General features: G+C 30.0%; 2 long non-coding RNA genes across 3 annotated transcripts; one reads left to right on the top strand and one right to left on the bottom strand.

The window, feature by feature from the left end:
• Window positions 1-913: 913 nt before the first annotated feature.
• LOC130894127 (uncharacterized) lies at window positions 914-8,538 on the bottom strand. Its single transcript, XR_009059293.1, has 4 exons — window positions 8,378-8,538; window positions 7,836-7,926; window positions 4,334-4,423; window positions 914-3,142 (listed from the first exon to the last, which is right to left on the bottom strand). It is a non-coding gene; the product is annotated as an uncharacterized LOC130894127 (long non-coding RNA).
• A 5,524-nt stretch (window positions 8,539-14,062) lies between these two features.
• LOC130893655 (uncharacterized) lies at window positions 14,063-26,349 on the top strand. 2 transcript variants are annotated; one of them, XR_009059233.1, is made up of 4 exons: window positions 14,063-14,592; window positions 15,026-15,215; window positions 20,642-20,783; window positions 24,269-26,349. It is a non-coding gene; the product is annotated as an uncharacterized LOC130893655 (long non-coding RNA). The 2 variants fall into 2 exon arrangements; XR_009059234.1 differs by having other exon boundaries at window positions 20,642-26,349.
• Window positions 26,350-26,858: the final 509 nt, after the last annotated feature.

Below are 26,858 nucleotides of genomic sequence, written 5' to 3' on the forward strand. Positions count from 1 at the left end.
TGTCCCAAAAATTAATAGAGAATATTAAAGTTCTAACTTTCAAACATTCAATTTTATAATATTCTACATTGAAAAAAATACAGTGTATAATAATTTTACCATTCAAATAAATGTTTCGGAGTTTACGTTAGATATTTATCACATGATTTTACATCTTCAAATTTCAAGTTTTTAAGTCGATAATGGAAAAGAAGGATGAAAATTTATACAAATGAAGTAGCTGTCAATAGGAAGATTGGGAAACTTAATTTTTCACACAAGTTAGCTTCCTATTTGATGGACTTTGGAAAATTTCTATTTCTTGAAAGGTATTTATTATTATTACATACATACTTTCTTGTGTTAACTTCACCAGAGAATATTAAAAATGAATAGATTCAGTGTTTTTTTAATGATATAAATTAGAAATAATTTACGTTTGAAAATTTGTGGCTCAATTAATAAAATACTCTAGAAAATGATTTTTTTTTTCAAATGATAATTGAAAAAATGGAATTTTATTTTCGAAAAATTCAATTTTATAAAAATTTGTTTTAAAAAAAAAAGTATAACTTTGAAAATTTTTTCCAAGTCGCTTGTATGATAAAATAGTCCAGTAACAATGAATAACTAATTTCAGAGTAACAATTGAAAATCTGGAATAATTATACATTGAAAATTTAACATTTATCCACAAAATTACACTTGAAATTTAATTATAAGAAAATAATTGAAGATTGAAAAAAAATTGAAGAAAAAAAAACAATTTTAAAATATCACAAGTCCAAAAGATAAAAATATATCCAGAATATAATTTGAAAAATAAATTTTATATTCTCAAAAATATTAAACATCAATAATACAAAAATGAAAATAGAAGAGACAGAAATTACTTACATTTTTAAATGATGCACTTCACAATTCACAAAAATATTCAAAAGGATTTTGAATAATAAGTTACAAGGTAAGCATAAGCGCCGTTAAAATCTAAAATGTAATGACCTACAATGGAGAGAGAGAGAGAGATTCGTTGGGTAGAATTTGGAAGGAAGGTTTTTTTTTGGGTAATTTGGATTTGTTTGCTTAGGCCCTGATATAGGAATTTTTTTTCCTCTGCAGGGCTGGGTTTGTGACTGTTTTGCTGGGGAGTGCTTGCTCGGCTGCTTCTAGCGGGGTTGTTATTTTTTATCCAAGAATTTTTTTAATTAATTTTTTTTTCTTTTTTTTCCTTTGGGTTTTTTTTTATATTTTTTTTTGTTTATTTTGTGTTTTTTCTTAATCTGATTTGGGGTGGGCGGGTACAGCTGCGGCTGTATTATTCCCTATCGTCGGTCATTTGTCTGGAGAATCGGTTCTCCAGGTTACAGGGAAACCGCAGAAAACCTGCAACTCCGACGATCGAATGACAGTGAGGGTGGGTGTTGGGGGTCGGAATTTATCTGATTGATATGGGGGAACTATTGAGGAAATTAAGGTAGGATGAGGAGGGTCTCTTTCGCAACGAAATTACTTGATTCGATGGTTCGAATCACTTAGCGGGCTTGGAGGTCATTTAGGCGGCTTGGAATGGGGATTATGTCAGTATTGACATAAACGGTGTTGCTAGGGCTAAACCTACACTTTTTCAGTGGAAAGTGTTTGATTTTTGGGTGAAGGCGAAATGAATGCGGTTACCCACGCCGCTGGCTACGGTACAATTATAACCATAAAAAGTGGCTCAATTAATAAAATAGTCCAGAAAATAATTTTTTTTTCAAATGATTATTAAAAATATGTAATTTTAGTTTCGAAAAATGCAATTTTATAAATTTCTGCATAAGAACAAAACAGTGTATAATAATTTTATCAATCAATTATTAAAGTAAAATTAAAAATAAACAGATTCGGTTGTTTTTCTTTAATGATTGATATATATTAGAAATAATTTACGTTTGAAAAAATTGTCCAAGTCAATTCTATAATAAAATAGTCCATAAGATGTTTTTTTCTCAAATGATTATTGGTAAAATGGAATTTCAGTTTCGAAAAATTTAATTATGTAAAGTTCTGCATTAGAAAAAACTATATATGATGATTTTATTATTCAATTGTCTAAGTAAGATTCGAAGTTTACCTTAGATAGTTATTACATTTTATCTTTTCAAATTTCAAGTCGAAAATGGGTAGGAATGATGATAATTTATAACAAATGAAGTAGCTATCGATATTCGATAACTCTTGAGAAAATCTTTTATTTTGCAAAATATATTATTACATATATAATTTCAACTAACTTGAGCAGAAAACATTTAAAATTAAAAAAGAAACAGATTCAGTTTTCTTTTTTTAAGGGTTAATAAAAATTAGAAACAATTAACGTTTGAATAAATTGTTCATAGTCGATTATAAAATAAAATGTCCAGAAAATATGTTTTTTTTTCGAATTATTATTAAAAAAATGTAATTTTCATTTCGAAAAATTCAATTTTATTAAGTTCTGTATAAGAACAAAATAGTGTATAATAATTTTATCATTCAATTATTATCAAAGTAATTCACAGATCCGAAGTTTACAACATTTTATATTTTTAAATTTCAGGTCCAGTTTGGGAAAGAAAAACGAAAATTTATAACAAATAAAGTAGCCATCGATATGAAGATTGCAAAACGGAATTTTTAACACACGCAAACAAGTTTCAATTTACTTAACTGAAAATACCAAACATAAAAAGTCAAATTTATGCGAATATTATTCTCCAGATATCTATAATTTTTTTCCATACGATTTTTTTGGTTGTGAAACTTTTCTATCAAAAAAAGAACTCAAAAGTAACTCGATTTTCATATCTTTGTAAGCATCAGACAAAATTTTATCATTGCGTTATAAGTTTACTATCATTAGAAAACGAAATCACCCAACCTAATTTAATGTATATAAAAATTTGTACTCACATATAGTCTTGCCTACCTCATTTATGATCAAATTCCAAAGACATACATCACACAATCATCCCCATAGCACAGACTTGTTAGTCCACTACGTTAGAGCAACTTCAAGCCTGTACTTGTCGTTTCTAGGGAACTAATAATCCAAAAAAAATTAGCTTAACCCAACAGCCTCGTCCTCATAATTGAAGAAAATCTCAACAGATTACTTAGAAAGTCATTTGAATGAAAATCACATCTACAAGTTAAACTTAATTAGTTATATAACCAAGAGTATTGAAAAAATTAACAAAAAGTTCGTTAATTAATTATATACATCTATCCATGATTCAAATAAAAAAAATTAGTAAATTGTCAATTGAAAGGATAAAGTTTAAGGAGATTTTCTAAAAACTACAAGTCCTTATTGTAGCCGCGGATAACCATGCGATCACACTATATCACATATCCACACAAACATCAAAACAAGAAAGTATAAATTCAAAAATTTGGAAATATAACACATCAAAAAACTGCAAACTCCTCATTGTACCTAGATACCTATAAAAAAATAAATAATTCGTTTCAATTCATATTCAGATGGATTTTTCATATATTGAGCCGATCCCAATTTTTTTCGAATCTTTCAACAAATTTATCGAAATTAATAACTTTCAAAATGCCCTAATTGTTATTTCAAACATATCATCTTCTTTACTCGTTTCCAAACGAGTGGACATTCAACTTTTAATTTATTCCATCAATTTTTACACAAAATTTCACCAGAATCTAATCAATTTTATCAAAATTATTTGGATAATATTCTCAAAATAATCTTTGTATTTTAAATGGTTTCTAAAGACATTTTGGAAAATAATGTATTGTATAATTTTAATAAAATTTTTCGAATTAAGTCAAAAATAAAGTGGCTCTGTTCAATAATAGATAGGTAATTATGTAAACAAATTTGAAACGATATCTCCGTACGTAAACATTCAAAATGTTCCTGGAATCCTGTATGTGTCCTGTCTCCTGTATGACTCCTGTATGTAACCATCAACAAATTATCATGGAAATAATTTTCATAGCACACCCAATAAATAACAAAAAAAAAACATTTCATTTGAAATTAATCTTGAAACTGTTATAAGAATATGATTTAGACGTGTATGACAAATTTTAGTATTTTCTTTACAATAGGAAAATTGTTTTACATTTTATTTGTGTAGCATTTATTAAATAAAAAATTTATTTTTCAGACAGGTTAAGTTTTGGAAAGAAGCGTGACACAGAAAAACGATAATAGAAAATAGAATTTTACATGTATTTATATATTCCTGATGCAGCGGCATTTCCATTTTAGAAACACATATTTGTAGTTTGAAATACATATTTGTTATAAAAATTGAAGAAATATGTTTTTTCTGTTATTTATTCAACAATCACCTACCTTTTGGCATACCGCTTTATCGATTCACACACCATATATTTTTCGTTTCGTTAACGGGTTAAAATTTCGCGTCGAATCGCGCACAAATACCTAAAACAAAAAAAAATAAATTCAAATCTTCCATTTTTTAAAATTGTTTGAAAAATAACTTGAACGTTAATACGAAATCAAATAATTATAATACATAGATATTATATGTTTCTTTTTAAAAATTTCCGTTAAGCAATTTACTTAATCTATTTCGATGGACATTACTTTTTATCATTAAAGTTTTAGTTGTAATGTCTAGTTGAATTAAGTACAGAGCGTTCTTTTATTTACCTACGATTATCATATAAATTTACCCACACCTCTCAAAAAACTAAAAAAAACCTCATCCTCATTTTTTTAAAATTATGTTTCGCTTGTTCGAAATAATTTCAAATTATGGACCTCAAAGACATCTAATAAAAAATGTTTTTGATACGTTTTAAAATGAAATATTAGGAATATTCAACTTTTTAGCAGGATTGGCACACCCTGTATATCAATATAATTTTATATCGGATACAAAGAGAAATAGGCACTAAAAAAAATGGTTTCTACTGAAATTATTACTGAAAAGTAATGAAACACAACTTTTCAATAAGAGGTGGCGATATTGTGTATTCGACCATCATCAACAGTTCGAAGAGAATGTTTTTCAATTTTTAGACTTTTCTATTTATATTTTCTTCATGATTAACTCATTAACTCAATAAAAAATATGTTTCTACACTTCGATACAACTTTAGTTTTAATGAAAAAATAAATTAGTGTGAAAATAGCGGACGCCATCTTCCTTTCAGTTTTGTAAATAGGTGACAAAAAGTCGAGAGCCGAGACATATGAAATAGTAGAAATTAATATTAAAATAAGCTCAGTATGAGCTTCTCTGTAAAGATGGCGTTGCTAGTGCTAAAAATCTAAACCAAAAATTATTTCATTATTTCTTTCTCATAATAGGTAATTGATTTGTGATTATTAAATTAAGAAAATCCAAAATTTTGAAAAATAAACCGTCAAAACTTAAAGCTGTGGAAGCTGAAAAGCAAACTTTGTATTCCAAAAGCATAATACGAATGACCTTCCTAACCTTCAGATCTGGCATCTTTTGAAATTATAATATAATTTCATTTATCATCGTGTAGTTTAAAATAAGTGAAAAATTTAAAGTTTAAAAACAAAGAATTAGGAGATTTTTACCAATAGAACAAAAAAATCACGAGAGGACACAGTTAATTACAGAGTACCTTATATCAGAGACAACGAGAGAAGAGTCCTCAATTGATTCACAAGAAAAATTAAAAGATGAGCTAAAAACTTTGAAGGAATTTTGAATGGAACAGGAAGAACATTGTGGATCTCGTGAAGGAAACAACAATAAAGACATACCAGTGTGTGCAGTAGTACAGAAAAGAATAACATTCTAACAGAAAAATAGCTAAGAGGTGGTGGAATATGTCCAATATTAAAGAAGAAAGAAACGAGGTGTGATGAAACCGAATTTTCATTAATAGAAATATTCGAATAGTTGTTTAGCTGATATGCTCCATTCTTTGAATACAGAGTGTCCTTGTATGGACAATAATTAGAAGTTCAATGCTGAAATATACAAGAATATTTGTTTCGAGATTACTTCTAGTACAAATAACATTCATTATTTTCAACCATTCCAAAGTTTCTCGTCACCCTGTAAATCTAAATAACCGACATATTTCCTAATTTATTCTAATATCGTATAACCAAGTTATCCTAGTTGTAAATAAGTCATACCTATCTCTCAACTGATACTCCCAGTATATCTTTATTATCATTGTATGGAAAAAAATCATTAATAAAACAATATAAAGCAAGAGATTTCTTAAGTAATATTTCAAACGACGTTTTAAATAATTAGTGATAATTAATACTTATACTATTAAATTGCTATATAAGGAAATGTTTTGAGCAGCAAAGAATAGTAATTTCTTTTTAAAACACTATGTATATACTTTTAATTTTCCTACGATATATCTTCGTTTTTGGAATTAGTAATTTCATGAGTGATTACAGGTACATGAAAATGTTTCTTAATTAAAAAACGTAGAATTTAGAACAATGTTACTGACTAAAACAATAACCGATTCGCGACACACCGAAATCGATACCGAAAATTACGAATCACTTTTCCATATCTCGGCGGTTGCCTGCCTCATTTTGAATCAAATTCCAAAGACACTCATCACACAATCATCTCATTAACCCAACAGATTTGTCTTCAAAGTTTAGGAAAATCTCAACAGATTACTCAGAAAGTCATTTGAATGGAAATCACTTCAAGTTACTTAATTATCTAATTATCATTTATATTGATCAGAAGGATCCATGTACTACTATTAGAATCAAAATGAATTTGAGGTGTATTCGAGCAATTCTATTATATGATTATCATCATAATTATTCATAAAATATTTACTGGACTTAAATATGTTACAGTAAACGCTGAAAAGAATTAATCAATCTAAAATAACAATGTCAAGATTTTATTTAATCAGTATCATATAATGAGAAAAATTAGCTTTGGTCATAAATATTCTGAGTAATCTGAGTAATAATTTAGAGAATAAACTCGCTTTAAACACGAATGAATTATGAATTTTATGCTCAAATGAAATATTTAAATTTAACTTCACATTTCAAAAGATCCCTAAAGATTTCAAAAACGTTGTTTTGTAAGTTTAATTGGATGTTTGTTAAAACTTTATGAATGTTGAAAAAGTTATTCAAAAATAAATTCAAACTATTTTCTTCAATAATTAAAATCTGTAACTGTATTAATCTCAACAAAATATTCCTAGAATTCCCAAAAACACAAAAACCAACAACATCTGATCAAAGTTCTGCTCACTCAATAAATAACAAAAAAATCATTTCAATCAAAATTTGATGCAATAATTCGGACCGAAAATTTCAGAAAAATTTGAATAAAAAGTTTTAATAACTGATTTTAGTATTTCCTTCAAACGAGGTACATTCACAAGTTCCATTTCTAAGTTGCAATGAAAACCTATATTTCGAATAGTCATAGGGGATGAAATTTTGGTATCTTACCATACCCCTAAGCAAATTTCGACACCTCGACAACTCATTTCCACCGTTTGCTCCAACGTTTTGCCGTTTAATTTTGGCACATGCGTGGAAATTGATAAACAGAGCAAACTCCGAGGATTACTGCCAAATAGTTTTTGTTTTTTTTTTTCACGATAATGCCCCATCTCACACTGTGACGTGACATAAAACTTTCTTTGTGGATATACCTCGTATATCATATTGAAATTGTATTACATTCAATTCTTGGGAAAATTTCAACGTACGTTTAAATTAAATGAATTGAATTATCTAGCAGTACCAAGTAGAAACGTAATATATTATGTAGTTTGAGATATTTGTTATGAAGAATGGAAAATCTTTTTTTTTTGTTATTAATCCAAAAATCACCTACTTTTTGGCAAACCGCACTATGGAACGTGCACTACATTTACATTTCGTTTCGTTAACGGGTTAAAATTTCGCGTAGAATCGCGCACCAACACCTGAAACAAAAACATGAATTGTAATATTTTTTCTAAATACCCTTGCAATTAAAAAAGTACAAAAAAATTATGCATATCCCTGCTTCGATACATGGATTGTGTCCCCTTTATTTATTCACGCCAAACAATTAAATTAAACATTATAATTATATATAGATTGCCCCTATATGAATAATAACTGAAAATTATGTAACTATATATTCAAAAAAAAACTTTTATTATTTCTTAATCTGTCAGCCACTAAAATTTTCCCCCTCGTAAATATCAAGTCCACAATTTTTAGATGGTACCCGGTATTATAAATTCAAAGTTATATAAACCCAAGATGTTATAATTTATTAGACTTGAGTGAGTTAGTTATAAATGAAAATTATATCAATAAAATCAAATTTTCAAAATGAACTTCACAAAAAATATCCGAGTACAAGCAAAAAAGTAAAAAATCACCCACCTAATCAAATTTGTCGAATTCGCGGTTTTCAAGTTAAAAAAAATATAACATGAAAATTTCTTACGGAAAATTACTTTTTCACTAAATTTGCGATTCTCAAATCAAAATCCCTACAAAATTATACAAAATCATTCTCACTAAAACGATATTTTAAAATAAAATTCTGTTCGCTTTCGAATTCCAATTATACAAAAAATTCCTTTTTTGTTTCAAACTTGATTTTATTAGTTGTTTACAACTAAAAGTTTTAAGATTTTTTGTTATTTAACAGAAGAGAGGCCCACAAATTATAATTTTCGGTTTTCGAAAATTATTTTTAAAAATTTATTTTACATAAAATTACAATAAGTTGAATGAATACAATTAATCTCAAAAACGAACCAACTATAAACATTGCCAAGTTGTTTATAATAATTCATATTTATAATAAAATAAAATTTATTTCATTTTATTATAAATTTATTTATATTATACATCATTTAATGCCGATATTTAATACAATTGCGTTTTATAAAATGTCCTTCAAGAATTTTCTACATGTAACTCACATTATTTTATTTCTGAAATTACTTTTACCAAAATTACTTCTACCAATTATGATATACAGGGTTTTTCTCAATTATTTGTATTTTCTAATATAATATTAAGAAAATATCAATCATATATATGTTTTCTAGTAGTTTTCCAAAAAAAATTCCGTTCTTACAAACACATTTTTTGTAAATACTTTGCAAAGTAGATTATATATATAGGGTGAGTCTTCTGTATTTGAGATTTAAAAAAATTCATTTTCGTAGCTATTTAAACATCAAAATAATCAATCAAACCAAATAGACGATATCTCATGATATCAAATTAATTTTACCAATTCGTGTATAAAACTAGTTATTTATTTTTGTCTTTTAACCTGATACAGATGTTGAAAGAGTTACACAGAGTGTACCAAATAATAATTGATGTCATTATAAATCATATTTTGAAATTATCCCGAACTGTACTGAATGTTGCAACTCTTTTACAAACCAAAAATATTATTTTGTTGGATGGGAGCTCCTGTATAGTATACTGGATTAATCACATTTTCTGAAGAAATGGTAATAATTACGGCTTACAATAAATTTTAGCAATTTTCTTATAAGTTTAACGTATAGGAAATACTAAAAAAAATTTACACGAAGATAAATTACAGTGTGATACATTCGAAACAAGAAATATAATGAGAATTTCAATTTTGGGCTCACTTTGCATATAAAATAACAAATAATTACTATTTAATCGACTACGGATGATATTGCATCTTATTAAGAAAGTCACTTAGGTAAATTCTTTTTCTTAACTTACAATAACTTACAGAGGGTTCTTTCATTTACCTTCCTCTCATATAAATTTGTATACACCTCTCAAAGGAGTCAAAAAATTTTAATCTCATTTTCAAAAAATTACGTTTAAAGCGTTCAAGATAATTTCAAAATATGGACCTCAAATACAACTAATAAAAAAATGTTTTTGATACGTATTAAAACGACCCCCTAATACTCAACTTTTTAACAAAACTGGGGCACCCTGTATATCAATATAATTTTCTATCGGATACAGAGAGAAGTGGCACTTAAATAAAAAATGTTTCCTAATGAAATTAATACTCAAAATTTATGAAATCCAGCTATTCAATAAGAGATGTCACTATTGGGCATTCGACCATCAACCACTGTTCGTAGAGTATGGGATTCAATTTTTTAGAAGTTTCCATTCATATTTCCGTGATGGTGGACACATTATTCAATAAAAATATGTTTCTTCACTCTGACACACAACTTTAGTCTTAATAAAAAAATAAATTGGTGTGAAAATAACGGACGCCATCTTCCTTTCAGTTTTCTAAATAGGTGACAAAAAGTCAAGAGCTGAGACATACGAAAGAGTAGAAATTAATATTGAAATGAGCTCAGTATGAGCTTCTGTACATAGATAGCGCTGCTAGTATTAAAAATCTAAACCAAATTCACGTTTTGGAGTTATTGTAAATAGAATAAGTGACGCAATTTGCTAATTTATGTCCCGAGTAAATACTTTTGATTTCAGGATAAATTTGCTCCTTTCCATTTTAGAAATCCATTCGAGAGTATTTAGTTACTCGGTTAAATAGATACGTAGAAGGAAGTCACCACAGAAATTTCCATATCTCAATTTTTTGAACTTTTTTTTTTATTTGAAGAACTTTTCAGTGAAGTGAAAAATTATTTATTTCGATATAAAACCAACATTTCGGCAATACTCTGAGAAAAGCATAATTGATTTCTGGAATTCTGAAATCTCCGAATAAATAATTTTTCACTTACCTGAAAATTCTACAATTTCTTAATTCTCAATATTCCTTCTAAATAAAAAGAGAAAAAAGAAAAAAAATAAGAAAAAAGAAAAATCACACACACACACACAGATAAGCCGGCTTTTTTTCGTTTAGTTCATTCTTATTGCAACTTGGGGGCGCTGAAAACTGGTTAAAAAATTAACATTGAGTGTCCAAGTCTGAAACGGATGGTCTGTGGGCCAGAGCCTCGCTCATGCGTGCTAGGATCCGTTTCAGACTTGTATTCTGACGTCATGTTACAATATGACTGTCTTTGGCGGGATTTTTCGCGCAACTGTTATGGCGTTGATGTACAATAGTTGTTTGAAACGAACTCTACCATTTTGTACTTGGTGGCAAAGGGCCGCACAAAAACCTCGCGGAGGCCGCATGCGGCCTCGAGTCCGCAGGTTCTCCACCTATGCCCTAGAGAATGGTTTATTGCCAAATGTTGTTGGCTTCATTATTGGTGACGATGCATTTCCGCTAAAATGTATTTGATGAAACCATATTCAAAAGTATCACTTTCGGAAGAGCAGAAAATTTTTAATTATCACCTTTCTCGGGCAAGAAGGATAATAGAGAATGCTTTCGGAATTATAGTTAGTAGATTTCGTGTTTTTGAGAAGCCTATAGCATGCTTACCAGAAACTGTTGATAAAATTATGAAACGCTGTTGCGCAATACACAACTATTTGCAAATAACTTCTTATAACATTTATACCCCAAATGCAGTGACGGATTAAGACTACTTGATGCCCTAAGCAATCCATGCCTGTGGGTCCTCTTATCCGTATGCCAGACATTTTTACAAATTTCCAGTCTCTGTGAAAACTTGTACTAGAACCGCGACTTTAGAGGTATGTTAGCGGTTTATGGAGTCATTATCACTTTATTTGTACTGTTTAGTGTATCCCAGGGTGTGTGTTTAGTTTTATTTCTTTCTTTGATTATGTTACCTGACGCCTGATAATATTGTAACCATCCCTAACCTTACCCACACATGCGCGCGTGTACAGAACGTCTACCACTATAATGACAGGTCAAATCGCGCTTGCCCTTATATATATAAACTTATTACAGATGACGATTGACAAAATGGTTGCCGGTGTCGATTGTCGAATAAGAATATATTATTAAAATACAAAGTTAATACTAACAGTACTAACACCAGTTGTTTGTGAGCAGTGAGCAGCAGCAGTGTAATAAACATTAATTTATTATTGTAAAATATCGCCAGGTTACGAAATTGGAAAAAAATAAAGCACAGCTCTGCGTTTCGGCGGAAAGTGACAAAATATTTTAAACGAATCGTAGATTGTGTACCGGTTACTGCTACTGTTAGACAGATAAATAATGAATTTTTTCCGCCACCAGATATTCCTCAAATTACAGAACAAAATGATAGCAGTCCAACGCGAACGACGGCAGAAAATGATCTTACTAGTACTACATTTAGGCTGCTCCTCAACTATTACTTTTTGATTATTATTAATTTCATTTCTTTGCTGTGTTTGTTGACCAAAAACTGCCTCTGTGGCCTTCTGTAAAAAAATTGGTATATATTAAGCCCTAAGTGTAGGTAACTTGTTTTAGTAAACATCTAGGAAACTTAAATATTTGGTAGGTTTAGAGATCCGCACATGCATGTAACCACTATTGAGTAGGTAATAGAGTAAAGGTCTGATATGTACACCGTCTTACATCTTCATTTTTAACACCGAAAAGCACTGATTGTTTTTAGTATGCAGTGGGATCAGGTTTGGATAAAAGCCTGCATAATACATAAGACATTTGAATGTCTTTTAAAATATTTAAGACTTATACTTAATACTCTTAATAGCAAACGTTTTATTTTTAGTTAAATTAAGGTTATGATTTATATCAAACATGTGTTAAACCATTGTCAAACTTGAAATGTTCCTTAAAACTCAGCTGCTCGCACGTCAGTTATTGAAAACGCGATGCGCGGGTTGCCTAACTTTAAGTATATAACAACACTTTCAGTAACGTGTGTTACTTTTAATTATATACGAGATCCTTGGAGGCTTTAAGTTTTATTTTAACACTACTAGTAACTCTAAACACTACTATATAACCCACAAAGTTATATATCATTACTATCGGTTATATAAGATCACAACAAGTGATTTTTAGGTTTCCATTATTTGTAAAATTACTATACAATGATTCCGCCAAGATTGTTTACTCAAATGAAAAGGGACGATTCATTATGCCTTCAAAAAACGAAAATCAAACTTATTTGTTGAACAACATGGAATCCAAAATTAATATCACCCTGTTAAATAGTGGTTATACGAATATCTTTGGCCACATTATTTAGCATCTATGTTAAAAATAAAATAAAAAATAATTTTTTTTTATGAAATAAAATTATTTATTGTTGGATATTTGAAAGACCCGTGCGTTTTTTCAAGGCACCTTGTCCATGTTAGCAGTAAAAACCGTTTCTCTCATGAAATTTAAGTCACTGCAATGTTAAAAACGCCTAATTAAGATAAATTTTATACGGCATTATAGGTAACGTGTATATAATATATATTTATCTGCCATCTTATAAATTTTTATTTTGCTGATAATAACCCAATAAGAAAAAGAGCGATGTAATAAAGTTAACAAGTCCAAGTGAGAGAAAACATATATTTGACAGGGAGAAGAGTAACAGAAATTGGTAACAGAAATAATATCAAAACCATTATAGGCAATGTTTATAAGGGTAACAGTACCATATATAACGCTACATTTGACCACTAAAAGGCTCCAACCGTGGATTTTTAAGTAGTTATATAGTGGTTGCCAAAATGTTTCCATTACTTTTGGTTAAAACACCTAAGTTTATACATATAGCGTTACTAACCTAAGTTTTCCGTAACCTTTATATACTCCCCATTTAAGCTCTTTAAGGGGTTTATACGAGTAACAGAAATATTACGGTTACTATCATATATACATTTAAGTTATTTAATGAGGTGATATAATATTTACGGCAACTGTTATATAACAAAAAATGTTTATTGGGAATAAACTAGACTGAAGCAACCTGTCTACACTCGTTTAGTCGGCGTTTTAGTTGCCGGAAAGCAGTGGTGGGGGAAACTACTTACTCAAGTAAATAGAAATTGTTTCTATTCAATTGACTGAACAGTTTACTAAATTAGGTATTTACGCAAGTACTATTTCAAGTTGTTTTCATCATACAAGTAACTAAATTTAGCTACTTGATTTGGTAACTTGCTTAAGCTACTTGACACGTTTAAAATCGGCTATATTTTTAAGTTTTATGGATTTTTAGTTATTTAGTTTTGATCTTGTCAAAAGATAAAAAAGAAGAAGAAGGGGCATTGATAAAAACATAGTAGCTAGTAAACCTGATAATGAAAATACTAATAAATAAAACTACTAGTAAATAAATATATTTTTAAGAAAAGAAGCAATTGAACAATAAACAACGAAACATAGTGTCAGAAGTGTAGTCGAAAATCACCGACAGCTTAAAAAGAATAAAAAATAAAAGTTAGACAGAAGCCATTTTCCCTCCAATAAATATAATTAAAAACGAGGAGTTAAAAATAAGAAAATCGTACGGATGTATCAAAAGTGTAGTGAAAAATGGAATACTTCAAGTCCCCGGAAGCGTTTAACGTACAGGAGCCACATGGATGGTCCAAATGGAAGCAAATATTTGTAATATTTTTGTTAGCTTCAGGAAAAAGCACTACTGAGGAAAATATAAAAGTAGCTGTTGAATATTCTTCTATATCTATAATACATTTGAAACAACCAAAACTTAAAAACTAAATGAAGTGTTATTTTGTTTTGATGATCATTTCTTACCCAAAGAAATGTAAGTATGAAAACAATTAAATTTAACAGCATACAGCAAAAAGAAGGTCAAAATATAGACTCAAGCAGCAAACTGTTTGTTTGTGTTTGTATGTGAAAAGGGTCAGTGTAAAAGCAACTATGCAGAGGGGATGATAAAAGACAGAATAGCACTGGGTGTTCTGGATAAATAGGTTCAAAGTCACTTATTAAGAGAACCATCAATGTCATTAGACAGGATGCTTCAATATTGTAGGAGTATTGAAGTTACAATGAAACATGTTGAGTTATTAAAAAGTGGTACAGAAAAAACACAAGCAGCTGATGCTCTTAAGTTTTTACGCAAATGTGGAAGATGTGTTTTCAGTCATCAACCTAGACAATGTCCCTCTTATAATCAAACTTGTGCAATTTGTCAACGTAAAGGCCATTTTGCTAAGGTTTCTTTTTTCTAGGACAAACAGCACCAAAACAAGTGGTAAGAACGAGGTAATTATTCTAATTCCAAACAGCCAGAAAACGGGAGGCAGGGAGAATATTGGTCAAATGAACAAGATGAAGCTGAGGTTAAGAAACTAAATCAGAAGTACAGGTTTTGGGCAATGTAAACTCAGAATTCAGATATTATAAGTAGGGACAATGCAGGTATTGAGAATTCTATTTTTATTAATGAGCATAAGCCAAATATTAAAAACAATAGCTGGTATGAACCTATTATTGTTAACAATATTGACAATTGACAATTGACATTATGTTTAAGCTTGAAACGGGAGCTGAATCTAGCGTTGTACCTTCGAAATATTTTTATGATCTAAATGTTGATAAATCTAAAATTATTTCAACATCCATGACAATAATTTCCTATTGAAATTTTAAATCAAAACCTCTAGGTCACATAACACTTGAGTGTTTTTATAAAAGTCAATTTAAAAATGTTGGAATTTTTTATAGTTGATTTAGAGTTAGGGCCTTCACTGGAGTTAGGAGATTGTTTACATTTTAACATGATATCTAGAGTGAGTATAGTTCAAACCAAGATGTTAATTGATAATACTGCTAAAAACAAGAAATGGAGTAATTAAAAATTTTAAAAACATTTTTGAAGGCTTCGGATGAATTTCAGATTATGTGGAAATTAGATTAAAAGAAGATGCAATACCAGTTATACAAACACAAAGGAAGGTACTATTGGCCTTTAATGAAAAATTAAAATCAACGTTAGATGATCTTGAACAAAAAAGTATAATTCCTAAAGTTGAGTATCCAACTGATTGGGTTAATTCATTGATGATTGTTGAGAATCCTAATGGATTACTTTGTTTGTGTTTAGATCCAAAACCATTGAATAAATATATTTGTCGAGAGCATTATATTATTCCTAGGTGTGACGAACTTTTAGCTAAGCTGGAAGGAAAAGCAATTTAATCTGTAATTAAATTAAAAAAATATATTGTTAATTGCATTGTTAATTTGTTAGATCAAATCATAACAAAAAATGGAACACAACCTTCTAAAAAAAATGTAAAAGCTGTTTCGGCTATTGGAAAACTTTTAGACACAAGATATTTACCTAGTCCTAAGATGTATATCGCAGATGCATTAAGTTGATCTTATATTAAATCAGAGACTCCCTTAGATACAGAACTAGAATACACTGTTCATGCACTCTCTTTAACTGTACCGATGTCTGCAGAAAAGAAAATTGTTTTTCAAAATTCTGTTAATAATGATTGTTGTATAACTCATAGCCCAACACTGATAAAAAGTTGACTTCTGAATTGAAATATTCCTTTAACTTGAGACATAACATATATTTTTCTGACAATTTGCTATTTTACAACATAGAAATTGTTGTTCCTTCTGAAACTTAGAAGTAGTATGTTTAAATTATTACATTTGGTCAACTTTGGAATGTAAAAATGTAAATTACAATCATGTAAAATTGTGATAAGGCTCAAAATGTCTAAAGATATTGAGAACTATGTAAGAAATTGTGAAACTTGTCAATTCAATAGACCAGCTAACCCAAAAGAGACTCTTGTACCCCATAAAACACCATAAAGGGGGCGTCCATGAATTACGTGAGATATTTTTTTAGGATTTTTCGACTCCCCACCCTCCTGATAAGATTTCGTAAGATTTTTCTTTACTACCACCCCCCCTCCCCCATTCTCACGTGAGATTTTTTATAATGTGTTTTTGGCTGTAAAATTCATTGGATTTGAAAAAAATACAAAAAAAAAACAATTTGCTCTATCACTTTTATTAAAGACTAGTATACAATTGTGATTTGAGAATATTGCCTCAGTTTAAAATCACTGTGGTGAAATTAAATAATAAATACTTCAACGTAAATTAATAAGAGATTATTCTAATTCAGTCCATGGAGACTCGTGCACTCTCAAGAGTGACTATTAGAACCAACGTATTCAAATAATTTTCAATGAAATCATCTGCTCCTTCAACTTCGTTCTGATTGAGCCACTCCAAACCGTTATCGCTTGCACACAGTCGCTTGTCTTGAAACAATACGCGATGGTCGCAATTTAAGTGTTAGCACATCTCGTACATGATGAGCAGCACGTCGATGTTCTGCAACTTTTGTGATGGATGCGAAATAGATACCACATGTATTGCAGCATCTCTTTTCTATATCGTGACGTAAACTTGGACAATACAGGTCATAAGGCATGCTTGTGAAGGTGTGTAATGGTTGAATAGATAGGCAGTGGCGAATTAAGAATGGTGCAAATGTTTTTCCATCATGCTGTTCAGGATCCGGAATCGCCGGATCTCCATTAACTTGAATGGCATATGGAGGTAATAAAAAACGATCATGTAGAAGTACATACATGTAAAGAACTCCGACGTGGACTGCATCACTGCTGATCATCGCATTTTACAACCTAAAATAATAATTATTTTTGATTATTTATAAAGATGCATTTGTCGGCATGGATGCTTGTTAAAAAAATATTTTAGAAAAATGGTAATTTTGTTTACCTGAAGTAAATATTAACTCTCTCTAAAATGTTCGGAGTACCATTCTTCAGCTGGAAAATCTGGAACATTAGAAATGTCGTCGTTTGGGTCGATGTAATTAGCAATAACTTCGTGTCTATCAATGCACATTGCGTACCATATTTCAGTTAAAACTTCTGCTTTTTTAAATCATCATTAATTGTTTTACCGTGGAGTCAAGATGTGTCTCAAAAGAGTCATGGGGAAGAACAACACCTGATAGTTCTCGTCTAAGTGGAGCCATGCGTCTCTCTACTCTATTGAAAGCACTTCTGCCGGGGGCATTGGTCCCAATGAATATTGCGTCAAATTCATATTTTTTTTGAAATGCTGTATAGAATGTGCAATTACTTTCCGATATCGCGGGTTCTCATCGGGACCGCCATCGTTCGAAATAATGACAGGCTTGACTTTATCGTCTTCGTTTTTCATTAATTTACCAAAAGGCTGAAGAGTTAAGAGAGTGTCCAAGTCTTCAGCTTGACTAGTTGCAGTCGAAGACGAGTGCTTACCACTTCGGATTGCTATATATGTTGGTCCTCTATATGAGACGGCTTCTGGTCGCCCCATCTCATTCGGTTTTACTTCACACAAAGCATAGACACTCGGGATCAATTTATGTCTTGCAGCAATTATAAGTCGTGATCTGGTAACGACACTTTATACTCAACGTGCATTAGCAAAGGCGCCTGTTTGTTTGCTGCTGTCAATCCTATGGGGACCCATGCTTTGTCATCTTGGGATAAAAAAGATATAGAATCAGGGCCAAGTATTGATGCTACAGTTTCTAGTGACCTTATGGAAGCTACAGAAAAGTATTGGTCTTTGTGCGCTTTATGATGGTCTGCTTCAGGACGACTCGACTTCACCGGTACAGTCACTACGTGGCGCTTAGCCTACCGCGTATCTGCCCGTCTAGGCAACAGTGGAATGTAAGCGGCGCTTCGAGAAATATTAAATCCCAGCTCGATAAGTTTTTCAGTGAGCAGCTCTGAAAGACTATGGACACTAGGAACAATTTCACAGCGACTCCGTTCCTCAGCTGATGCACCAAACATAGCTAAATCACTAATAGTTTTCAGCAATTCCTCCAAGCGCGGACGTCTAGAGCTTGCTCGAGGTATCAACGATTTTGCTGCTCCAGGATTTTTAGAACACAATTCGATAATTTTTATTTTTTCTATGCTTCTTCGAGTATACTCTTTGGTTCTCCTTAGGTTTGAGCTGTTTTTCAAAATTATCAATTTCTTGCCGAAACTTCTCATCTCTCATCGTCGCTGAATTTTCCGTTTTGTAGCACCAGTAGGGGAAAAAATAAAGAAAATGTCGCACATACAAAAAAAAGGTAAACACTAACCTGCCAGTTGAGGTTCATTATCGTAATCTTGATCCATGAGCCGCTGATTACAGTGAGAAATTTCATTTCGAGTCACTGATTCCTCATGTTGAATAATCTGGATGTTAATTTCAGTTTGACTCGCGCATTCTAAGTTTGACATACCTTGAGCGCTTGTATCAACTTGCGTTGAAACATTATAAGAGCTCCGAGTGTTTCCCTTGAATAAATGTATCATTATAAAGACTCAAGATTCACGAATTAGAGACGTTTAGAACAAAATTATGCATTTTTTAACTTTTCGCTAAGAAGATCTATATTTTTTTCTCCTCAGCACAATATTGAAATATATTGTACATAAAATTAAATTTCTCCTATTTCTTATTTCTTAGACCTTTTGATATATCAATGCATCTAAATTTTCTTGATTTTAGGTCTCTAAAATAGCTAAAGGACCTAAAATACCTAAAATCAAGAACATTTAGATGAATTAAAATTAAATTTATAGCATAAATAAATAAATAGAGGTATCTAACCTACCTTAGAGAGAGACCTTTTTTTTCCGCTGCTTCTCTTAGAAGCTGATCAATCTCATGCTGAATATGTTTCACCAAATCTTCTTTCTTTGGATACTTTTGTTTTGCTGTATTCCATAACTTTACCACTTCTTCTTGACAGCATTTCTTTGTCTTGTAGATGTGTCTTTTAACGTTTTAATGTCTAATCATTAAAATAGTATCAAAAAAGTTGTTAAATAAAATATTTGCGGGCATCAACAAAGCAGGTTATAGGACCTGTACTTGCGTCGCTGTTATTCGGCTCTTTACGCTGCGACATTCATTGAGTCGCGCGTATCGATACGGCTGGTCGAAAGCATATAAACAATCGGAGAGCTATTGTGCTACTCTGCGGAGTTCGGGGTAGTACGACAAACACCATTGTGTAAAATTTCGCATATATTTTTATTCTAGAAAAATTTCTCACTTCAATTTAACTTTACTTTCACACAATTTTACATGGTTCTCTATTGAAAAAAAAAAAATACGTGATATTTGTTGAAACCCCCCTCTCCCCAAGTGAGATCTGGAAAGATTTAACTTGACTCCATCCCCCCCTTGAACACCTCACGTAATTTATGGACGCCACCAAAGACTTTTTTGATTACCAGTCCAAAAGCTATTTGTTAATTTTTGACAGCTACTCTCATTGGTTGAAAGTTTTTCCTACCCAAAATAAAACGGCTTTTCCTATGATCAAGCATTGTAAGGATTTGTTTTCTAAATTTGGTGTTCCTGATATCTTCTATGCTGATAATGTTCCTTATAACAGTATAGAATTTAGAAATTTTACTAAATCATGGAATTTTGATTTGGAGTTTTCTATCCTTTTTTATCACCAGTCAAATAGTTTTGCAGAGATGTATGAATGAATATCTCTAAAAACATGCTTAAAAAAATGTATAATGTTTTCGATGCATCGATTTATATAGAATATCCCTAGTCCTGTCAAGAGATAGAAAAAAGAAGAAGATAGCATAGTGATAAAAAACATGGTAGCTTGAAAACCTGATTATGAAAGTGCTAATAAATAAAACTACTAGTAAATAAATATAGTTTTAATAAAACATATAAAAAAAAAATTGAACAATAAACAACGAAACAACATGAAACAGTTGATTGTATGCAAAATACAGGAATGAAATTGGTACTTTCAGAGTAAAAATGGTTAAAATTATGAAGCTGAAGAAAGCCACAGAGTTTAAAAATATTAGCATTCAAATAACACCAACATTATGAATTAGTGAAAGGTAGTAGGAAGAAGCTTCAGAACATATGCGGAGAACCAGAATAAAACAGGTAAACCTTCCTATATTTAGTATCCTTATGATGTGAGTAAAATGAAGAAATGTTAGGTTAGTTGTTGTTAGCTAATAAAATTGAGAATTAAATGAAAAATAGGCTATCAAAGAGAAAATTAAAATAATTTATAAATAAACAATTATAATTGGATATTTATTGTTCAATAGTGACAAAAAAATTGTTATTGATTCTGATAGGGATGCTAACTTGAAGGTGTATTGTAAATCAGTTTCTTTTGTTTAACAAATTAATTCCAAACATTCATTTATTGTGAACCTTCAAATAACTCCTAATAAATAAAATGAAAAATTGAGGAATAAAAACATTTTTTTCTGGAGTTGTATTAGATTAACCCATATTGTATTATTAATTTAAATCTGTTTATATAACTGATGGAAAATAATCTACATCCAATTGATATATGAAATGAAAAAGGTTCTATTAGCAGCTGTTTTCAGTATGGCTGGGGATTTGGATACTTTTGCTGGTTTTTACTCTTGTTCTACTGTCTGTTGTTAAGGCAATCAGGGAAGTGAGTGGCATAGTGTATGTAACCAAACTAGCACATACTTTTTCATATTATTATATTTTAATAATGTAATCAATACTTTTCTGTTAGCTTATAATACCTCAATATTGCTTCTAGAAAACATGCTTACATTTTATGAAATAATGTAAGTAGGTACTGGAATTGCAAAAATAATGAACATATTAATTAAGTGAATCATTGCCTTTAAACGGTTAATGTAACAGTGTTTATAAATGTTATCTCTGCTTCTTGTGAAAATTGATAGTTTGATGAATTTAAACAGAAGTAAACTTTATAGTTCAATATAATTATCAACTTATTTTCAACTAATTTTATATTATATTTAATGTCCACCAAAATGGATAAATGGGTGAAATATAAAAGAACACAAAAGAGAAGGGCAATATAAAGATGGCTATTTATTTATTCAGTATAGTGAAGACATATGACATTGTTGTATTCACAATTCACAATAGTTATATTGTACTCTATAATATTATTCTTTAGCTTGGTTAATAAATTATAACATACATATATCACTTACATTGTCAGTAAGGTGATTGATAGTAATGGTATATAGATCTCATTAAGCTGATGTTTTCTTTTCTGTTTTTGTTGATTTAAAATTACATTTGAAATCTTTCGGAGTATTGAATATTTCTTGTAGAAAATTGTGGGAAAGGGCGAAAATTGTAGAATGATTTAATGAATATGAGAGATTTTGGAATTCCTTAATAGATGTGGTATTAGCTTAATTTATCAATTGTATTTATTTAGGCTTTCCTTATTACATGTTGTTGTAGCTGATGTTTATTGTGTAAATCTATTAGGTGACGTAATATTTACAAACGTGTGTGTGATTGGATTTTGAAATGGTATTTTATTCGTTATCGACTAATATTCTCTCAGTATTATCATAGAGTGGTTCTGATAGTCAATTTGAAAATATTAGTTATACACTTTTTCATTGAAAAAAGCAGTGTCGAAAAAATGCAGTAGAATTTTTAAAAAAAGTGTATTATTCCAAAAGGAAACAGCAGAAACAAGTGATGCTATTACTATTTATAGTAATAATTAAGTTCGGTGGGTGTACAAGAAGAGAAGTTGCCAATTCGAGAAACTTATGAGAATGGGGACTTGGTTGGAACGCAGTTCATTATTATGAAACCCTAGCATTATTGATACATGCAAGGCCACAAGAGAAATAGGGTACGAAAGTTGCCCGAGAAGAATTGGGGTCGAGTATCTATCAACTGAGCTTTGTATGGTTTATCTAATGTTGTGGGATGAAAGAAAAATCAGAGCAATTATTACGAAACTCTTAAAATCGAAGAAAAATAATACTTTTTCATAGAAAATAGAGTAGCAGACCTATCAGTTATATATAAAACTAATACTCATTCTTATTATAATCTTTATAAAAACAAAATTAGAATGTATGGAAAGTTCTTACACTGGCTTACCTGCAATCATTTAAACTGTTCTTATAATAATCTTAGAATTACCGATGAATGGCGCTATCTAGAAGTGAAGCTAATATTACTAACAATGGAAACGTATCATTAAATGAACTAGGTAAAAATCTAACAATTAACAACACTACTGGTTCAAAACGAATCCCCGTTGGATGCGGGAAATCCAACATCAGGGTCGTTGGTCTGTAAATGAGTGGCGTGGGTTTCTAGGCGGACAAATAATTGGGCCAGTTTTTTGAATGAGATAGTTAATTAAGAAAAATATTTATACTTGTGAAAAAACGAATTGTGTCTTTTCTTTTAGAAAATATGCCCTTACTTAGTCATTTGTAGTGACATGTTCTTACAATCTGATGATTGCCCGGCATATTATTCCATATAAGTTGTGCATTTTTTAGATCAAACGTATCCTGATAGGTGGATAGGACAAGTTTATTTATTTGGCCATCCAGATCTTCAGACCTAACTTGCCTAGATTTTTTTTTGTGGTGCCAAAACCGAGCATTTGTGATCATCTTGTCTCTTGTAAAGATGTGAGTTTTTATTTTCATGTTATGTTTGGTTTCTATATGAAAAGCTTGAGAGATGAGTGTGAAGAAATTTGAAGTTTTTCCCAAAAACAAGCTTGAAGCATGGTTGAATGATAATTGATTCTATTTTTAGAATTAATGTATAAATCAGAATGTTTAGTATTTTCCTTCAAATTCTGCTTTTTTTTCTGCCATCTCGTTTGATTTTAGATAACTTCGTCTGAACACCTCATGCTCAAAGATCCATAATTTTTTTTTTTTTTATTAATAAAATGATTTATAAACTCAGCTTCATAGCGGAGATACTCTTCTTTTATTTCATGAGCCAGGTCTCTCAATATATTTTGAAATAAATAACTTCTATATATTACTTAATCCTTTGGTGTTATCAGCATTACTTTTACATTTTTCTGATGTACCAATATTAAATAATTTAAGTCTGTTAAACGATATCGATAGTGCATCTGCAAGAAAAAGTTTTATTACCCAATTTTTAATTCAATAAAGATATCATGATATCGTACTGTTCCAAATTTAACCTAATATTTGAAGTTTTAGATGGGTTTATTCTTATGATTCTTAGAAAAATTGTTACAGTCTTTTCATTACTTTCAAAAATCACAGTTCCACTAAAAATATATTTATGAAAGTGCTCACATCTTTGTGAAATAGGAAGTAGCTTCGTCTGCATTTGACATAAAAATAGTTCCTTTGGTAATATTTGACTTCAAATAGGCATCAAATAAAAAAAATTAAATGTTCTTACTAATAATACAAATTAACTCGTTTTATTATCGTAACAATGATGGCGTATTAACTATTATCTAATTTATCACTTAATTTTCAATAATGGGTAATTTCTATAATAATATTTCTCATATGATTAGACATTAGCTGAATCAAGTTCGATATGGTTTCTTTTGTGATGTTGAGCCAATTTTCTTCTAGTGCGCTCTGATGTCGAGAGATGGTTTCTTTCGATTAATTTCCTTCCAGACTCCAAAATACAAGAACAATGAATAGGAGTTGACCGGCTGACTTAAGAAATGGTTAAAATGGACTGGAGAAGTCATTAAAACGATAGATAGGAGCAAAAAATGGATTCACTATGTAAAAATCAAGTTCATTTCCTCCAAGAACTCCATATCACAAGGAAACCGAAAAAGAATTGACAGGTTGGCTTAAGAAATGGTTAAAATGGATTAGAAAAGTCCTTATCACGATAGATGAGAGCAAAAAATGGATTCACTATGTTAATTTGGTGATAACCTTTGTACCGTTTGAAGGTGTTTTGGAGGTTAGCATATTTCCTGTGATCTCATATTTTTATTCTTAGTTCTTTCATTAGCTCAATTCACCATAGTTTTTTCTCAGTTTTCAATGGTGTAGTGTACATGTCTTGATTCTTATAATATATACATATCAATTCAGCTGTATCTTGTCTCAATTTTTATTGATTTTTGTTTTAATTATTTTTCAATTTCTATATTCTTTGTTTTATCCTAATTAATTTTCTTTCGAATGTTTAATTATCATTGGGTTAAGATATGTTTTCTCTTTATTGTCATATATTCTGCTGTGTAGGTTAGAGTTGGTACTGTTGTAAATTTATTTGTTATTTTATCTGGTTTTCTGTCTTATGTTGGTACCATACTAAGGTATCCTTATGTCGTTATTCTCCCTGAAGTTTTAGCTTCAGATTTGATTTCTTTTGATTTACATTTATTATTTCAACTTTAGTTTTGTCATTTTTCTTATTTCTAAGAATCAGACATCCATTAATTTTTGGATTATATTTTTAAAATTTACTATAACATTATATCGTCTGCAAATATCAGCATTTTTATAGGTTATGTTTTTATATTCAATTCTATTCAGATATTCACATTTTTTTAATATATTTGAATCTATCTTTCCTAGGAGTGACCATCCCAAATGATCTTGCGGGCCACGTATTTTTTTAAAGAAAATAGAAAAAAAAGCCAATCTGTATACAAATAATACAATAAGTTATTGTGTTGATATTTCGGCGAACCACACATAAAATTATATTAGTATTAATATAAATAAATACCAAAAACTTGGGAGTTAACATTTTAAACAGAATTAATTATTATTATAAAATAACTTGTAGTATTTAATAATTTCCCTATTAAGTCATTTAGTGAGATATTTGTTTCTCGAATTTTCACTAAGCTTTTGTAAATCAGCAGAAATGCTTGTATTTTCAGATTACTCAAAAGTGAAAACAATACTATTTGCTCGTATATGTTTTTTTCAGATTAAATTATTATTTTTACTTTTGTTGCGATTCCGCGTTTTCAGGCATTCCAGAATAGACTATTGGTACAATAATAATTTTTTTTAAATGTTTGATAAATTTTTAAGCCGCCAAACTCTCCCAGGCAGGCCGCGCGTTCGCCATCCCTAGCCAAAGAACACCTCTGAGATGAAGAGGAGGCGCTCCATTATGTTAAAAACAAAGAAATCTAAACAAAATGAGTATTTACATATTGTAGTCCATGAGTTCTTAGCCTAACATAGAAAAGAATAATTTAATAAAATAAAACCAATATTATATCATTATAAAACCAGTATAAACAAAGTGACCCATTTTATTTTCTGAGCATGTTGATACCAACGCAACGGTTGTAATAAAAACATTTTCCTACTTTTCTCACATCAATGGTCAATATATATTTGCCTTTATCTGGCAATAAAAAAATAATTGAAAATTGTCAAATATTGTAGGGGATATCTCGTTTAAAATATACAATTTTGTTATGTTCTTTGGAACTACATTTGGCATTTGCTGGTCTGTCGACGATATTATATAACCAAAATGCTGCTACTCTATTTCACAGGTTAACATATTTACGTGTGTACTCTGTATTTAACTATTGTATATTGTAGAAAGTGAAGGTAAAGAAATATGTGATTACTATATACATTTTTCTTCCCATACAAACTTAGAGGTATTTGTTTAATGAACAGGATAAAATTTTTAAATAAATATTTTTTTAAACACATCAAAAGGCTTAGTAGCTGAGCATAAATAAAGAAACTGTTTTTTTAGGTCTTTCCAATATTGAAATGCTCCATCTTTTGAATGTCAACTACAATTCATTGATGGAAACACAAATAATAATGAAAGAAAATTTGTAGGATGCCACTTCAAATTATTGTATTCATTATTTGACAGGAAAATGATTTTTTTATACTCAGTTGAAGAGTAGTAGTATAGGAGCTAGTAACGTTTTTGAGAGAGAATTCCAGGTCAGTTGATTTTTTGATATGTCGTTATTCTTACTCTTTCGGTTAGAGTCTGGGCTACCTGGCTAGCAGTAGCAGTTTCGTTTGTTAATGCGTATCCTACTTGTACAAGTAATAATCCTGAATTTTTTTATAATTATTGAACGCGTAATTTTTAAAGTTTTGTCTTTAGATAGGTCTCACAGACACACATTTTTTATTGCCAGGCATTTTCAGTGTGCGAATTTTTTATTTCCTAAAATCTAAAAATTCAAAACATTTTAGA

This window comes from Diorhabda carinulata, chromosome 5 (genome assembly GCF_026250575.1).
Source record: "Diorhabda carinulata isolate Delta chromosome 5, icDioCari1.1, whole genome shotgun sequence".
Classification (NCBI taxonomy): Eukaryota; Metazoa; Arthropoda; class Insecta; order Coleoptera; family Chrysomelidae; genus Diorhabda; species Diorhabda carinulata.